General features: G+C 35.3%; 1 protein-coding gene and 1 pseudogene across 1 annotated transcript in view; both read left to right on the top strand.

Annotated features, from left to right (window-relative positions):
- Positions 1-672: 672 nt before the first annotated feature.
- Positions 673-19499, top strand: part of Rap1b (RAP1B, member of RAS oncogene family) — a 41820-nt gene continuing 22993 nt past the window's right edge. The window contains exon 1 of the mRNA XM_048805387.1: positions 673-691. The gene's annotated coding sequence lies outside the window, so the exon portion shown is untranslated. The remainder of the gene's footprint in view (positions 692-19499) is intronic.
- LOC125617459 lies at positions 1666-4019 on the top strand (annotated as a pseudogene).

Raw genomic sequence — 19499 nt, 5'->3', positions numbered from 1 at the left:
GCCCGCCTCCCCCGCCGGCTTCCCCGTAGACTTACTCCCCGCCCGGGAGCCCCCTTACTGGCCGCCCGGGTTCCCTCCCGGGTGTGGGTGGAAGTTAGAACGGAAACCAGAAAGTTGTCCTTTGCGTAGACCCACCTTCCCCCAGCCCGGAGCCTGGGCGAGGAGCGTTCGGGGGAAACCACTCCCCGGCGCCCTGCGGGCTCGAGCCTGACAGGGAAAAAGTTTGCCTGAAACGGGGCTGGCTTGCTCCATTTGTTGCGGGAAGTGGCAGGAGGAAGGCAGCGGAGGGAGCCCCACCTAGTCTGGCAGCAGCCACCGTGCAGAGAAAAATTGTTAAAGGGGCCTTTCCCTTCGTCAGCAAGAGGAAATCTCTTTCTCTCGCAGAGAGAGAATCCAGGAAGTTTGTCCTCTTCTCTTTTTCGCCATCTCCATTTGTCTGATACTAAAACTGACTTACCAGCGCCATGAATTTTATTTGAAACTACTCCGGTATTTACCGGGCCCTTCGGATTTTTCTTCTGGAAAACAAACAAAAAACGATGCCTTTTGGAGAAAAGATCGTCCTTTCAAGTTTGAGCAGATGGTTTGCTTCTCCTTCGCTTGTCCCTCTCCCACCCTCATTAATAGTTCGGAAAAACATTTTGCTCCTGAAACTCCTGATTGGCACGAATAGGAACACTTATCTATTACAGTAAGGGAAAATTGCATTTTTACAGAATAGAAAGTTGACAGTAAAGCGAATATTGTGACTTTAATATTTTAAAGTTAATTCAGTCTGGTTGGATTTTTGTTTGCTAATAGTATATATATATATATATATAATATATAGATATATTGAGTGCCTCTAACTTGTAAATTCATCTTGCAGACCCCTTTTTTGTAATTAAAATGTTGTATGAACTTGCTCAAGAAATAACTTATGGAAAAGAAACTTCATTTAGCTTCAAACTCTTATCACTCTTAAAAGCTGACTCTTGCAATAGTATTTATTGAGTCATTATGGAGTCATGGGACTTTTTAAGAGCCGGAAGGGACTATTTAGATCATCCAGTCCCGCCCTGTCATTTTATGGAGGAGGAAACTGAGGCCTAGAATAGATAAGATAACCAGTTAGTAGGTCTGCTTAGAACAGTAGTCTATGCATAATAGACAACTTGAAGGAAGAAAAATGGCATTTTTATAGTAAATTATGTCTTAAAGGGATTATTGGCCCTATCATACCCCAAAAAGTGGGTACTTTAGTCAAATGGTGTGGAATGATCACTTGAAATGTTTTTATCTCCAGGTTTTAGGAGAATACTCAGACTAAATAATTTTAAGGACACAGAACCCTGAATGTAGTCTCAAATCCATGCTTTTAATCTCTGCACTATAATTGTATTCATTTGCACTTTCTTGTATGACATTCCCAGTAAATTGTGAAGCAGACTTATCTGAGTAATCTGCAAAGTAAATTATTGAAACACGTATAGCCTGTTTGGTTTTAATGTGCCAAATATCAAAATACAGCTGAAGAACTCACTACTAAACTGGCTTAATTTTAAAATATGGCATGAAAATGGTTGCTCTGTCTTTTCACATTCTCCCACCCAACCCAACCCTGTGAAAGTCATCTCTCTTATACTTTCTTTTTTTTTTTTTGTACTGGAAATTAAACCCAGAGGCACTTGACCTCTGAACCACATCTCCAGCCCTCCGCCCTTTTTTTTCTTTTGAGACAGGGTCTCATTAAATTGCTGAGTCTGGCTTCGAACTTGAGATCTTGTCTCAGCCTCCCAAGTTGCTCGGATTACAGGCATGTGCCACTATACCCAGCCTCTCTTTTACTTTCTATGAAAAGTATTATGTCCTATCTTGTGTTATTGTAATGTAGTATATATTATACTAAATTTCAAACAGGGTGTTTGGTTTTTTATGCCCCAAATCACTGGCATGGTGCCTTGCACATAGACTCTCAATACTAGTTAAATGAAAATATAAAATGCAATGTCTGGGCCCACAGTAATGTATGGTATTAAAATTTAGGGATTAATGATAATGAACATTCATACAGGATATTTGAACAGAACAGTGTAATCTTTCAAAAAGAAATGACTCCACATTGTTTTTGGAATTTCTTACTTTACAAATTGTCTTTTTATCCTCAATCCTTTACAATAGAGTGCAAATATTTTCTCTTAACTATAAGGGGATAATAAGTCCCCATAGTGAAGAATCACCATGTACATACCAAGGGTCCAAGAAGATGAGTTAAAGAATCATAAAGTTGATCTGCCTTTCTTACTCCCCAGCCATCTTGGCAGCTGCTTTTGGTTGGGGGGCTGTCCGGTCTTAAAGGCAGAAAAATGCTGGCTACAAAGGAAAAGAAAAAAAAAAAGTTTCTGAAATGGATCAGCTCTAGGCTCCAACTTGTTATGAAAAGGAAAAAAGTATGTGCCAGGCAAAATGAAATTGATCATCTTCCCCAACAACTTCCCAGCTTTGAGGAAATCTGAAATAGAGTACTGTGTTATGCTTGCCCAGACTGATGTCTATCCCTGCAGTGGCAATAATATTGACTTGGGCACAGCATGCAGAAAATACTAGAGTAGGCACACTGTCATTGATCCAGGTGATTCTGATAACAGAAGCATGCCAGAACAGAGTGGTAAAAAGTAAAACATACAGAATTTTTCTTTAATAAAACTTTATCAGAGCTTACTTTTAAAACAAAATTGAGGGCTGGTATTGTAGCTTAGTGGTAGAGTGCTTGCCTAGCATGTGTGAGGCACTGGGTTCGATCCTTAGCACTACATAAAAATAAATAAAGGTATTGTGTCCATCTACAACTAAAAATCTTTTTAAAAAATTGGTCTATGTATATAATCTTTCAAGTGGATCTTTGTAAATTGAGATTGAAGAACTGCTAATGCAGAGATTGTTAACATAGTAACTATGTTTTAAATGTAAAGTCTAAATGAACCAAAAGCTCATGTAGAGGTTTCTTTGCCTTTTGTTTAAGCATTGGATGTTTTTCTTGCTGGGTGGAGGGGCTGTTGGGTTGATATTAATCTGTGAACTTGGATCTGATACAGAATTTGATTTTACCCAGAGTATCATTTCCCCCAAGTCCCCTGAAAAGCATAGTCTACATAGGCAATTTTCTTATTTAATATAAAGGAGATATTCAATAATCGCTCCTGATCTTACTGATTTGCATGCCATTTCCATGAAGATATAAAATAATGTGTCGCTGCTGTGTCTCTTTTGTAAAGGGGGGAAGGGTATTGATATGTAGTGTCTAAATTTGATAAGAGTAAGGATAGTTTAGTGTTCATGAACCAAATATTTGGTATCACATATTCACTCTGTAGAAAGTTTTGCTCAAAACTGATATTTTAGAACAAGTTAAGAAACAAACATCTTAGCCTTTGCCATAATCTGGATTGGATGGAATTTTTCCTTTGGCTCTCTCTAAACAGAAGTACTGCTGGATTCAGTGGCACATGTCTGTAAATCCCAGTGACTTGAAAAGACTGAAGCAGGAGGACTATAAGTTTGAGGCCAGCCTCAGCAACTCTCTCAAAAGAGCTGGGGATGTGGTTCAGTGGCCAAGCATACTTGGGTCAATTCCCAGTACAAAAGGGGGGAGAGAACGATATACAACAAGAACTATGCCTTGTCTTGTGCGGAATGAAAACTAATGTTTTCCAGTGTTTATAGGTATTTTGCAATGGTGTTGGAAGATGCTAATTATCATTGAGGACTAAAATCTTTTATTTTACTAGTTATTTGGAAATCTCATGAACATAATGAAATCAGTATATTTAGAATAGAATGAATGTATCCATTTGTAGTAAGAACTTACCTAATATGTTATACTTGAAACCCAGTTGAGCATTGGATTCTAAGACCATTTCCTTTAGTCATAGTTTCTATTTTATTTATTTAATTTTTGGTAGTGGAACTTTACCACTGAGCTCTATCCTCAACCCCTCTTCCGCTTTTTTTTTATTTTTTTTATTTGAGATAGGGTCTAAGTTGCTGAGCACCTTGCTGAGTTGCTGAGGCTGGCCTTGAACTTGTGATTCTCTGATCCTCCTGTTTTAGTCTCCTGCACTGCTGGATTATAGGTGTGGGTCACACAACAGCAGTTTTATTTTAAACAAAAAAGCTGTCAGGAAGTTTTGTGCTGCCTTTTAAAAAATCACTTTTTAAAAATTTACCACCAATAAAAATATATCATTTATTTTCTATAATAACACTGCTGTTTATTCCTAATGTTGGTCAAATTAAGGTTACACAGCAACTGATATTTTGGTATTAATTTAGAAACTTTTATTTCCCTTCCTGTCAGTAGAGAATCAAAATTTTTAAAACTCTCAGCAGCTTTAACTTACAAAATTAAGAAGTGGAAATTTAGGGTAGAGGTACCATGGTATTGTGTGTGTGTGTGTGTGTGTTTGGTACTTGGGATTGAACCCAGAGTGCTTATCCCCTGGGCCATATATTCCTACCTTTTTTATATTTTATTTTGAGACAGGGTCTCATCCAATTGCTGCGGCTGGCTTGCAATCCTCCTGCCTCCTCCCAAGTTGCTGGGATTATAGGCGTAAGCAACTATGCCTGGCACCAGTTTTTTTATTTTTTAGTTGTAGTTGAACAACATACCTTTATTTTATTTCTTTTTTGTGGTACTGAGGATCAAACCCAGGGCCTTTCACATGCTAGGCGAAGACTCTACTGCTGAGCCACAACCCCAACCCCTGCCCAGCACCAGTTTTTAAAATAACATTTAAATTACTTTTCTAAAGTAAAAATATTTGCAACATGAATTGCAGAATATCTGGCTTTTATTATAGAGAAGAGCAAAATTCTGGGATATAACTCCTTAAAATTGATTGTATATGAAGTGCTTGAATACTAGAAATATGTTTACTTTAAAATTAAGAATATTAGTATCTCTAACCATTAGGGACTAATTAATGTTCTGAGTTATTAAACCAGTTCCTAAGTTTACTCTTAATAGTTATGCTTACTCTTAATAGTTATACTATTTTAGAGTATCATTAGATAACTTGGTAGGTGATATTTGGTAGGTGATATTTTCCAGTGGTGGGGTTTTGAATGTTTTTAACTATTGTATGGATAATTGAATAGAGGCTCTAAAGGAAGAGAACATCCATTAAAAGCATCAGAGCTTTATCGTTTTTAATAAGTAACTTTATTTTGAAAATATGCAGGGAACTGATTATCCCATTGGTGAATTATTTCCACAATATGTTGTTTCCTCCTCTTTGTCTTGAAGGAAGAAAAAAATCAGGGAAACAATGTTTTGTCCTCAGTTTGTGGGGTTTTGTGGTGCCGAAAATCAAACTCAGAACCCCACAGATGCTAGTCAAGTTTTGTATCACTGAGCTGTATCCTCTACCCTGTTTGGTCCACTAAGTAGCAGTTTGGGGGGAAACCTTCTAGATAGGAAATGAAAAATGTTAGGCAAAATAAAATTGATTCATCTTCTAAAATTTATCCTTCTCACAAAGTATTTTCATTTAATAGTTTTTAGGTGTCAGATGATAATGCATTCATCTAACTCTTCATTACTTTTTGTTAAAAGTTAACAGCACACATGGAATCCTATTAGTACATTATGCTAATATTTATAGCTACAGCTTTTAAGATTTGTAAGTTATAGATAAACCTCTCAGTTAACAGTAGCAAAACTCAGGAATCCCACTGGATGCTTGAATTCTGTACTGTCCAGAAAAAAATGAGGGATAAATGAGGTATATAATATGTATGTATGTTCTTTTACTGCTCTTGAAATTATTGAACTTGAGATATTTCACAGAATTTGTATTGATAAATTGACCAAGTTTTCAAATTAGTGTCACCTCCCACCCCACCACTATGATGATCTTTTTAGGCGAAACATCTTTTCCTTAAAGCTTTTCTACCTCTTTACTCCCTCAGTAGGAATGATAACATATCTTGGAGTTGTTGAGGATTAAATAGAGGATTTGTAAATGATTCATAAACCTTAAAATAATATACTAATATATTATTAGTTCTTATTATTTAAAGTTTTTCTTCTCCTATAGCAATGCTTAAGATTCTCATTAAAGTATGAATTATAACTAAGAATAACTGCGATTTTTGAACAGCTTTAAAAATGAAATGTCTGGCCTAGCAGTTTTCAAAGTAGATCCAAGGAATCCTATAGATCCTGTAGACATTTTCAGGGAGTCCCCAAGTGCAAAACTATTTTTATAGTAATACTAAGATGTTCTTCACCCTTTTCACCATATTGACATTTATGCCTATGTACAGAAACAATGGTGAGTAAAATTTCTGGCACTTCAGAATGAATCAGATTACAGTACCTTACTGTATATACTATAGTAATTATTGTCTTCTTCACTGTCTTGCTTTCACAGTTTAAGGGGGAGGGGGATCACTTTTCATCTAAACATGCTTGAAGAAGTTAAAAAAATTTTTTTAATTTAATCTCTGCCACCATACACATCTTTTTAATACACCTTGACAAAACAGGAAGTATGCATAAAACATTTTAGCTGCATTCAGAAATATAGTAGTTGTCTCTAGAAGACAAGTCCAGGGCGAAGTCTTGCAAGTCACACCAGCTGCTTTTTTATGAAACACCATTTTTATATTAGAAAGAATACCTGACAAACTGGCTACCCAGAATTGGATATAGGCTGACATTTTCTTGAAAACAGTGAGCCTACTACTCTAAGGAGAATAGTGACAATATTTATGACTAATGATAAACTTAGCTTTTAAGCAAAAATTAGGATTTTTGACAGTTTATATCAGCCACTGGACTTTTGATAGCTTCCCAATACTTAACAATATTTTTCTGATGATATTAACGACATTTTAAAATAATGTATAATGAAATGAATCATCATTTGGAGATCTGCAAAATTATGAGCTGGTATTTTCCAAAAGACCAATGCATGGTATTACAGAATCATGCACAGGTAAGAAATTTTTCCAAAGTGCTAGCTGGACCAATGGATTTTAATGGTACAAAGAACGTGATGTCTGGGCACCATGACACAATGCCTTAATTCCCAGGAACTCCAGAGGCTGAGGCAAGGAGGATGCTAAGGCCAGCCTTAGCAACTTAGTGAGACCTTGTCTCAAAGTAAAAAGGGCTGGGACTGTAGCTCAAAAAGCACGCTGGGTTCATTTCCTAGTACCACAATGAAACTGATTAGGGAAGTTTCCAGTTTCATATTGCAAACAAATGCGAAGTTTTGGTGTCGCATCAAAGAAGGATATCCACATTTATCTGAAAATGTTATATTCCTATGTATCTTACATTTTTTCATTTTTTATTTCATATGCCTTGCTCTCTATTGAATGTTGTCTTTGACTTATTGTGGGTTTTTATTGTTAGTGGAGGGGGTATGGGTAAGGAATGGGACTCAAAGATAAATGTGAAACAGTATTTTCAAGTGCTTTATCTTGGAATCCCTTATTAATATGTAGTTTTAAATTTAATTTCTTTTTTTAATATATTTATTTTAGTTGAAAATGGACCTTTATTTTATTTATATGCGGTGCTGAGGCTCGAACCCAGGGCCTCACACATGCTAGGCAGGTGCTCTACCACTGAGCCACAACCCCAGCCCCTTAAATTTAATCTAAGCAGCCTTTTCTGAGCAATCCATTCAACCTTTGGTCACAGTGATTTATTCTGTGTTGACAGGCTTGATTTAAAAACAGTCTTAACAATCCCTGTTAAACAACTATTTTTTATAAACCTCATCTCATGGGACATTATAAAGGACTTTTCAGGCTTACCTGTGTTTGGGTCAAGTATTCAATATCAGATTATGAAAGTAGTAAGAATGAAGCACAGCTTACACTGTGCTCAGTTTCTTGGAAATTTAGTGCCAGTTATTTTCGCTGGAGATCAAGTGGATGTGTTTCATGAAGANTTTTTTTTTTTTTTTTTTTTTTTTTGAGGGGGGATATCAGGGATTGAACTCAGGGACACTTGACCACTGAGCCACATTCCCAGACCTATTTTGTATTTTATTTAGAGACAGGATCTCAAATGAGTTGCTTAGCACCTCGCTTTTGCCGAGGCTGGCTTTGAACTCGAAAGCCTCCTGCCTCAGCATCCTGAACCATTGAGATTACAGGTGTGTGCCACTGCACCTGGCCCTTACGCACTTTTTCTTGAAAATAAATATTTAGGTGCCCAAATTAGACTCTTTATTTCATTACCCTTCTACATTTTAACTGACTTAGGCATGGGAATAAATTTCAGTGTCCACACGTGTATATGCACTCTCTATGTCACACGCTCCATGAAACCTCTAACAAGTTAACACCTCTTTAGGAACTTATCTTTATGTAGAGAAAGTTTGACTGAATGATTATTTTAATGCTTTTTGAGCTGCCAGGTCTTATGTCTTGGTGATAGCATCTTTGTTTATGCCAGTCATCTCTTCTGTGGCTTTCTAATGTTTCCATTTTTGTCCTGCCCCATGTCTGCCTCTACCCAGAAGACCAGCTGATCTCTTAAAAATGTAAATTGGATCCAGTGTTACCCTCTAGTCCCAGTTTTACCCCCAGTGGCTTAAAATAAAAACCAGTCCCTTATCAGGGCCTACAAAGTCCCGCATAATCCAGTTCTGGCTTACTTCACAACTTTGTCTCCTTTCCATTGTTCCACCAAGCTCTACTTACACTGTACTTGTGGTCTGGGAGTATCTGGAATTAAACCCAGGGTCTTGAGCATACTAAGCAAGTGGTCTGCCACTGAGCTACATACGTAGCTCCCACACTACTTTCTGATCTTGGTCCAACAAGCCCTTTCAGTTTTAGTGCTTGCTGCGTTCTCTGGAGAACTTTCCCCAGCTCTCTGCAGTTACGCTTCAGTTTCAGCTATAGATCTCAGCTCAGATATCATTATTTTTAGTTTTTCTAGACCATCTTATATAAAAGAGCAATCCTCTACATTGCCTTCATAATTCTTATGAGTAATTATTTTTATGCAGTTCTTTACCTTGCTTTCCCTCTTAAATTGTATCAGGAAAATGGAAATATGTTGACTTTCCTACCTTATTTCAGGTAGCCCAGGAATTGGCAGGTGCTCAAAAAACTTTAATTGAAAGAAATGTATAAGGTATACAACAGTTTGTCCTTATCAATTCCCTTCATAGGCTACTTAAACTAATTTCTTAAGGTATTATACCTACCTGAGTATAATTTGTCATTTTTTATTTAGGACATCTGTCTCTTGAGGACTGATTCCTTCATCTGGCTGCATGTTATTGAGAGCAAAATGTTTTCAGTTACTGTATGTTAGGGTTAAATTGAGTAATTATGCACGAAAGGTTTTTAGCAAAGATGGAAAGTTAATCAATATGAGAAGTAAATAGTTCACAGTGCCCAAATGAATGATATAGGTGAGTGTTCATAGAGACAAAGGAAGAAGTCACAGCTCTAGTAGTCAGAAGAGGAAGTAAAAATGAGGTGGGGTCATTGCATGATATTAAAGGAGTATGTAAATCTTAACAGTGAACCATGGTGGGCAGCAATACAGAAATTGAAGTAAATTCAAGAAAGTACTTTGCTTTAGCAGATAATTTGTGAAATGGATTCTAGGTCCTTAGTCCTTTATCTAGAACTTTTCTTTCCATTTATTTACGAACTCAGGATTTTGGAGTAAGATTTGTTTTGGATTTTAGTAAAAGTAATGAGACATTATTAATGTGAAACATAAATAGTCAGATTAAGTGGTTTAAAAAATGTAAGGCACAGCAGTGCTCAGGTGAAATTTTACTGTTTAAATTTTTATTAGATCATGTTTTTCCACCAAATTAGATATAAAACTTTTGGTTTTCAGAGATTTGGAACTTCAGGATGTCTATGGGAAACAATCCTGAAATCATTTGAAAAGGCATTATTCATTAATATGTATTTTGGGGAAAATGTTAAGGCCTGAAAATATTACTTTTAAGCAATTAAATTAGAAACACTCTGCCAAGTAATTCTTTTTGAACCTGGCACATAAATTCTTATAACATGTAGTTCATCTCCCAGTTGATAAGGTTTCTAAGAATTATGTAATGCCTATAATTATAAAATAGGATACATTAGAAGACTAGGAATATATAGCTCAGTTGGCTTGCCTTGCATGCAAAAGGCCGTGGGTTCAATCTCTAGCACCACAAAAAACAAAAACAGTCTCTCTTTAGGATAAAAATTGTTGATGGAATCACTTGTTGTAATAGTGACAAGGAAGAAGTAAATAGCTGAAGAGGCTCTTTGGGAACTTAAAATTGATTACAGGAAGTGTCTATATGCTTTATTTTCCCCCATATATTCTGCTTATTCTAGCAGCATAATTAACACCCAAACTTTGGTTTTCGTTTGCTTTTATCCATTCATTTGGTATATATACTAATGTTCAAAAATGGAAACATGTATGTGTATGAATTTTTTTCCCTGATATTAATTTTCTCTCTCAATAAAATTGTCCGGACGGACATGTAGGAAAGCTACCCTTTTTTCAGGGGAAAGGAGGTACCAGGGATTCAACTCAGGGACAGTAAGCATAAACTGCTGCTTAGGTTGAGATATTAAAATTGTTAGAGAAATTATGGGAAGTGCTTGTGCTGCCACTGTTTGTTGTTGCTTGAGTAATTTTTCTCCTCCAAACTTTTGGCAGGTTTACTAGGAAATTTTCATTTAGGAATACCCTGGCCTTGAAGTTTTGTTCAGAATGTGCAATTTAATCATGCAGATTATGAATCTACAATTTAAAATGAGGACATTCTATGTCTTCTTAATTTGTTTGGAGATAGTCATATTAAGCATGTTATTTAATCCTAGTGATGAGGTTAGTAGTAAATGAAAATATTATAGCCATTTGTTTCTCTTATGAAAGACATTGTCTTTATTTATGAATTCAATCTTATGTTGAAAGAGTCTATAAAATTATGCTTCTAAAAAGTTCACTCATCCTTGTGGGAGGTGGGTGTATTATAAAAGCAAGAAATATTTGTGGTGTTTTTGGTTTTCTTCCATTCATAAAAATGGATGTGCTTGCTTCTGGAATCCTTACCTTTAAATTCTGATTTATCTACTAGTTCTAAAGTGCTTTGCTTCTGATTTCTTATGCCTCTGTCCTAACATATTTCAACTGTATTCAGTATTTCCTTGAAATATATGAAAGCATATACTTTCACTAACTAGTGGGAATATCTGTGGTCGATGTAGTTAACCTAATTCTGCAACCGGCTCAGGAAACAGTATTAAGCACCTTTAATGATAGCATTCCTCCCAGTAAAGGTCATTCTTTTTGAAATGTTATATATCTTTTTTTCTTTTTCTTTGTTTGTTAAGAAAATTTAAGAAAATTCTGAGTGACTTATTTAAATTATTGAAGAATGATGAGATCTTAGTAACAACAGGAGACCCTTCTGTACTAAATTGGGAAACTGTGTGTAAGCAAAAAGATGAATAAGATAGTCTGTTTAGATAAACCCTGATCTTTGCACAAGATTTCAAGTATTTTTAAGAGTTACAGTCCTGTTTTTTCACTTAAACCACATCAGACATTGATAATTAAGAACAGTACATATTCCCTTTGAGTCTCTTTCAGTCTTGAGTTGGTCTTAAAATCACTCTCAATAGTGCACTCACTACAGGAAGCCATTAATATTTTGTATTGGTGTTTGAGCTAAAAACCCATTTGCTACCACTAAATTAGTGGGCAGGATTTATTGTCCCTCCATGCTCTAGCCTGTAGGGCACATGTTAACAAATTTTTTTGTGTGTGAAGAGCCAGGTAATATTTTAAGCTTGTTTTTTTTAAGACAGGGTCTCAATAGGTTGCTTACAGTCTTGCTGAATTGCTGAGGGTGGCTTCAAACCTTCCATCCTTCTGCCTCAGCGTCCCAAGCCACATATTTTAAGCTTTGTTGACCATACAATCTTCTAGAGCCAATCAGCTCTGCCCTTACAGTCTAAAGGCAGTCATAGACAATATACAACATATGATCATAGCTATGTTCCAACAAAACTTTATTTACAAAAACAAGCAGCAAGGACTGGAATAGGGGTAGTTTGGTGTTGAGTACTTGCCTAGCATGCCTTGAGGCCCTGGGCTTGATACCCTGCACTGCCAAAGGAAAGAAAAAAAAGGCAGCAAGTGGGATCTGGCCTGAGGGATATAGTTTGCCGGCTTCTGCTCTAGGGTAGGAAATTGATTTTGATTCATTCAACAAATAACTTCTATATTCTAGACACTGTTAAGTATTGGATTATGTAGAAATGAACATTACACAAAGATGCTGGGTCATGAGGTATTTAAGCCTTAACTGAAGTTTGGTATTTTGTATTTTAAGGAAAAAAATAAGACCTACCCCATACATCTACTGATACATGTGAGATCTTAGGCAAATACAAGTACCATGTTCTGTGATAATGATATAACTAAAAGTAACTTCAGTATGCTTTAGATCAGATGCTGTGGTATCAGAGTTAACATCCTGTTATTAAAAATAGGGGTCTATACTAGCTGCACGTAGAATAATGTTGAAATTATCAGTTTCTTTTTTCTATGTCACATTGTTTTTAACTTACTAATTTTGGTTTTCAACATTTATTGTATGTAGTATGTATAGATTTTGTTGCAAAACAACTCATGCATTTTAAAAGTAGGCTGAATATTAATCATTTTAATGAAATACTTAATCTAACATTCGTTCTGTTGTAAGAACCCTTTTTGTTGGTTTAAAGGTACCTTTAGTTTTCTCAATGTTGGTATTTTCCTCATCAAATTACCCAGTGTTATTGCTTAGTAAATGAGTGAAAGCCCCAACAGATCTCCTTTATCTTCACTATAGTCTCTAGTGCTGTTTTTCTTATTCCTTTATGTACTATGATCCAGTTAGACTATGCTTTTGTTATAATCAAGTTTCCACATTTTGCTATCTTTTATTAATTTTTTCGGTGTTAAATTTTTGAGTTCTTTATATATCCTGGAAATATTCTTTATCTATTCTGCCAGTAGGTAGCAAAGGTTTTCTGCCAGTCTGAAGGTTCTCTCTTCACATTTTTCATTGTTTCCTTTGCTGTCCTAGAGGAAGCAAATTCTAATAGCGACTTATTTTACTTTTAATGGCCAACTGGTTTGCTCGAGATTGAGAAATATTGAATTTCAAAGCTTAAACTAGGACTATTGGTGATACGATTCCAGTTAATAATAAAGCTCTCTTTTGCATATTACTGCTTTAGTGCACTTTTATTTAGTATTTATTTTTTATTTAGTTTTTATTTTACTGTGGACACAGTACCTTTGTTTTATTTTTATGTGGTAAGGATCGAACCCAGTGCCTCATGCTACTAGGCGTGCGCTCTACCTCTGAGCCACAACCCCAGCCTCTTTAGTGCACTTTTGAGAGAAAAAATAGATATGGGTAAGAGGTGGTTGGATTTGAGGAGGGGGTGGCACTTGAATATTTATTTATTTTATATTTTTCTTTCCATTTTTATTGTTATTTTTCCATTTGAAATTTAGCATTAACTTTCTATTGCTAAAAGAACCTTTTTTATGTTTATTAAGTTTCAGGTGTAATTATTTTTGGTGGACATTCTTTAATGTTCACATGAAGTGCATTTAACCAATTTATTCATCTGTATGGGGATATATTTGTATATGAAGTATCTTAGTGGCCTTACTAGAAGAAGGTGGTACTTCTTAAATTTTAGAGATTGCATAATCTGTCAGAAACAGCCTGATAATTTCCTGTTTGTTCCTTTTATAGCGATATAATCTTGGATCATAGGTTTATAGAAAGAATATTTCTAAAATAATGTCATTCCTTTGCTGCTAAATATTGTAGAGGCTAGTATCTGTTTAACGAGTAGCAGGTATATAACTTAGAATAAAGTGGCTGCTAAAAATCCTTGTAAGTTTTATCAGCACATATGCCATAATAGGACATAAACTGTTCTGGGATATACATTTTTACCTTGTGATATTGTTGAAAACATAATCAACATTAAAATATTGATATCTCATACCGAAAAGAGCATTAAAGTTCCAGTTTCTTCAAAAATTTTATGTACTTCACTGTGCTGTACATACTCTTACGTTTGCTGTTTACTAGCACATTCTGGATGGTTTGCTTGACTAACTTCTCATTCTTGTAAGAATGTGAATAGAGCCCTTTTGATGTTATTTTAGCTCTTTATGTTTCTTTTTGCCAGTTTTTGCAATGTATGTTGATTCTTCAATGAAATCCTGAACTGTTGTAGAAAAACTGCTGTGCCTTTAAAACAAATGTATTCAACAGTGTATTCCTATATGGAAATGTAAAGATCAAATTCAACTAATGAAAATACTTGAGAAGACCAAAAATGGGGAAATTTATATTAAAGTTGATAAAGAATGGTGTTCTTTTCACAAGAGGAAGAACTCTTTGCTTTCTTTGCTTGTGATGGTTTTAATTTTTAATAGGCACAGTGTTGTGTTTGTTGTTGTTGTTGTTGTTGTTGTTGTTTTTAAAGTAGATCCTAGAATGTGGAGTGGACACTGGCAGTCTTGTGACTATGTAATGAAAGATGCTTGCTTCTCTTTTTATAGAAGACTTCCAATAAAAAAAAATAGGAGTAAGTCAAAAAATTATGGACACTTTTTAGGCAATTGATTTTTTTGTTATGGTTTATTGTACAATACAAGCCAGTCACTGATTATTTTATATTGAGAAGCTCATTAAGCTAAAAAGGTTTTGGGTTTTGTGAAATTTCATATTTCATTTCTCACGAACGGGGGCAGGGGCATCAAAGTTAATTTGGTATCACCTTACAAGATACTTCATATACAAATAAACTAAAACCTTGAAACTGAGTTGAGATTTGTGATCACCGAGTTTCTTCCTTTGTACCTCCACTTGTCTCCCCAGCCCTCGTCACTTCAGTCATGCCCATATTTTTCCCCCAAATGCCCTGATCTTGCAGTGAATTCCCCCATTCCCTTAAAATAAACACTTAGTGATTTACATATCCACTAGTCTGGTTTAAATAACTACTTATGAAGCTTTATCTGACATTGCTTTACAAATAATTGTTTTCTGCACTCACCACAAGCACTTTGTTCTGTAGATCTTGTTTGAGCTTACACAGTGCAAACATTATGAACATTTTAATGTATAGAACTAACAAAGTGACCTCTGAGCCATAAAAGCCACTAAATATAGTTACTGTATTTATTTTTCCTCAAATTTGTATAATTCTCACCTCTTTGCCACAATTTAAACTAATACTTAAGGGGTGGAGGCATACACCTGTAATTCCAGCAACTCAAGAGGCTGTGTCAGGAGCATGGCAGGTTTGAGGTCAGCCTTGCAACTTAGTCCCTATCTCGATATTAAAATTATAAAGGGCTGGGGACAAGGCTCAATGGCAAAATGCCCCCAGGGTTCAATCTCCAGTACTACAAAAACTAATAGCTCTTATCTGGTCATTGGAATTCAAGTACATAGCAAATTAATATTTTTATTTAATATTTGTATCCTTTATTTTCCTTATCCTGCGTGAGAAATAATGAGGACCTTTATAAGGTAGTTGAAGTGGAGAGACTAGAATTGATTCCAAAGATAACAAAGTAGGATGAATCAGAATTGGTAATGGGGTGAAGAGACAACTCCAAGAAAATTAGTTTGCTCTTAAAATAGTATGCTTTGAGGGCTGGGGTTATGGCTCAGCAGTAGAGCACTCGCCTAGCATGTGCAAGGCCCTGGGTTCTATCCTCAGCACCACATAATAATAAAATTAAGATTAAAAAAAATAGTATGCTTTTGAAATCCTTTAGTTTCAGTCACTATAGACAGATAAACTAGAAAATTAACATTTACTGGCTACTTACTATATTACTCATTTTGCGTTTGAATCTTAAAAGCTGTTAAGGTGATTGTTATTCCTATTTTCAGATAAACAAATGAGGCAGAGATGTTAAAATAACATGACTAAAGTCATTCAGAATTGTTGCTATATTTTCCTACTTTTATCATTATCTCAATTTAAAATACAGTTAACTAAAACCTTTAAGTGTGTGATTCTAAGATACATGGCAAATAATAAAAATAAAGACCGTACACTGTAGTTATTAAAATTATTTTTGGAATACACAGCAGATCTTTGATTCAGTATGCATGCCTGTAGAATTTACAGCTAGATATTTAATAAGGGGGAGTGGGGGTGTTGCAGAAACTGACAAGTTGTTTTTTGGCATGTCCAGAGAATTCTTAGGAGCAGGGAAGAGTTGTGCACAAATCCACTGTATTTGGAAGGATCTTGAGACCACAATATTTCTTCTTGCCTACGTTTGAAATGTTGTTCTCTCCATGCTTGTAATTTAACTACCTTGCTCATCTATTGAATCAGCTGAGAAGTCTATTAGGAAACTGGTTCTTCTGCATTTGTCAGATTACTGATAAATCATTATTCTCTAGTTAATATATTCTTTCATACATGATCAAGTACTGAACCAAAAGGTTAACTACAGTAATAAACCTGGAAAACATGACCTTAAATTGCATGTCAAATTATGTTAGTGAATATTTCTGTGGAAGAGTTGGCATGATTGATGGGAATAAGCCTTATTTACTAGCAATATTAATCCATTAGTAGGGCACAGGAAGAATTTTTTCCTACTTGAGGTATTATAAATATGGACAGAACAGAGAAAAGACTATAAGCAGTTTGATAGCCTATAGATTCTTTTCTGACTAGATTTAAAAAACTGGTTCACAGAGAATACCTTTCCTGGTAGAATGAGTTAAGATTGGAAGCATGTTCCATTTGTCCTCATTATTGAGAGGCAGGCAAGTCAAAAAGTAAATATTTTAAGCAGTATTCATTTAAAGAACTTTGTTTATTTTGTGTTACCTATTAGAAGTTTTATTCTTAAAAGAGTTTAATTTTCGAGAAGTAGTATTTGGACATCTTTTTCTCTCTCTCCAGAAAAAGAAAAAGGAAAGTTTTTGTTTTTTGTTTATGGTGTTGGGGGATTGAGCCCAAGACCTAAAACGTGCCAGGCAAGTGCTCTATCTACCACAGAGACAGCCTTCCGGAAATAATTTTTATATCTGCTCAGGAGTTCCAAATTCAGTTTTTTGTGCCCACCAGATTAGTACCCGGTCCTTCTGACATTTGAATTAGTTAATTTTATTTGAAAGTGAGAAGAAAGAGTAATCCTCTGTAGCTCTTAAAATACTAGTTTGGGAGTTGGAGGCGGAAAGGAGAGCTCAAGTATCTTTTCTTCCAGTAAGTGTTCAGTAGGAGAAGTAATGTCACTTGAGTTTAGGAACTAGTAGTTAAGTATTTTTACTTAGCCCTTTCTTTATAATTTAAGATCAGAGTTTCAGGATGGGGGGTATTATAATTAAACAAGTTGAAGATAGAACTGCTTATTACCAACATTTTAGGAAATTTTTGACTATTATATTTATTTGGAGACCCTTTGACACAATTTTTTAAAATTTTTTTAGTTGTAGATGGACAATACTACCGTGTTTTATTTATATATTTTTATGTGGTGCTGAGGATTAAAACCAGTGCCTCACACATGCTAAGCAAGTACCCTACACTGAGCTACAACTGCAGCACTTGACATATTTTTTAATATGTATTTTTTTAGTTGTAGTTGGACACAACACCTTTATTTATTTACTTATTTATTTATTTATTTTATGTGGTGCTGGGGATCGAACCCTGCACCTCGCACATGCTAGGCAAGCACTCTACTGCTGAGCCACAACCCCAGCCCCTCCACACACACACATATTTTAATGCAACAAAATTGGGCTTAAAATGTTGTTTATCATTTTTCAAGTATTTGATTTTTAACTCTTTTACATTTGTTATTGAAATTTTAAAAATAAATAAGGCTGGGCTGGGGTTGTAGCTCAGTGGTAGAGCGCTTGTCTAGCATGCATGAGGCACTGGGTTCTATCTCCAGCACCACATAATAGATAGATAGATAGATTATATCCATCTACAACTAAAAATATTTTTAAAAAATAAATAAGGAGGGCTGAGGATATGGCTCAAACGGTAGTGTGCTCACCTGGCATGCATGCGGCCCGGGTTCGATCCTCAGCACCACATACAAAGATGTTGTGTCTGCCGATAACTAAAAATAAATATAAATAAATGATAAGAGCCAGTGCCTCTAGAATACGAGTTGGTTTTAATGCTATTCCTGCTCCAAGGTATTTTCTTTTTTTGCTGGACTATAATTCCTAGAAGGGAAGTATAAGAACTTTCTTTTTTTTTAAACACCAAGATTTGTAGAAGTTTTATCTTCAGTTGGGATTCATGACATCTATCGGTAATTGAGGTGAATTTAAATAGTTTACCTATAAAAGGTAAGTTGTTAGTACTCTTTAAAAAAAATCTAAATAGTTCTTTTCCTTGCTGGAAATCAGTTATTAGTCTTTACCTAGCCTTTTGTTCATAAGCACTTCTAAGGTCTACTGTTATCTGGTTGATGTTGGTAATGACTAATATTTAGCCATGTGTATTCTTTGCATATTCTTTCTCCCCTTGGCTCCCCACAGTACAGGGGATTGAACCCAGAAACATTATCCCTCTGATCTACATCTCAGCCCTCTTTTTAATTGTGTTTCAAGACAAGGTCTTGTCAAATTGGCCGGTCTTGAACTTGGTGGCCTTCCTACCTTAGACTCTCCAGTAGCTGGGCTTAGGTATGTGGCACAGTACTCAGAAACAGTGTATATTATTATTTATTTAATCTCCCCATCCCCTGTGAAATTGGTTATCATCATTGTCCCTATTTTACAGATTAAGACCCCAGCATAGAAGTGACTACACTCTAGTAAATTACAGAGATAACCAGTTCTTGGTATTCTTATGTTCAGATTTTCATGTTTGACCACTCTGGGCAACAAAGATGGTATAGTGTTGTATTGACATAAGGGAAAACTAAATTTTGTTCTTAAACCAGCCAAATGACTTTATAATGAACTGGGCTCATTTGGTTAAGGAAGTCTCTTAAATCAGGTTATTTGTTTGGTTTTACCTTAAAATACAGGGTTGTTTTTATGTCATTTACAACAGGTTTGATAGGCTGGGAATGTGGCTCAGTGGTAGAGTGCTTACCTTGCATATGAGGCCCAGCACCATAAAAAAAATTTCTAGATGAAATTATGTGCTTTTCAAACTAGTCTTAGATTCAGAGTAAAAGTTTTTATTTTGATCTGCATTTTATCCTGGATAGAATTATTTGTAGATAGTCTATTATTCACTTTAACCTTTTATACAATCTGGTTTATATTTGGTTCCCTAAGTCATATTTTTTGCATATTTGGTATGTAGGCTTTTCCTTTATAGCCTTTTTATATTTTACTTCCCAGTGTTAATCTTCATAACCATTTTTTATAATCTCACATAGAACCAGTCTCTTTGGGGTATAGATAGTTGAAAATAAGTATTTTCCTGAGAGA

Source organism: Marmota marmota, unplaced genomic scaffold (assembly GCF_001458135.2).
Source record: "Marmota marmota marmota unplaced genomic scaffold, marMar, whole genome shotgun sequence".
Lineage (NCBI taxonomy): Eukaryota > Metazoa > Chordata > Mammalia > Rodentia > Sciuridae > Marmota > Marmota marmota.
Note: the sequence above shows the minus strand (reverse complement) of the source record. Positions and strands in the feature narration are given on the sequence as shown.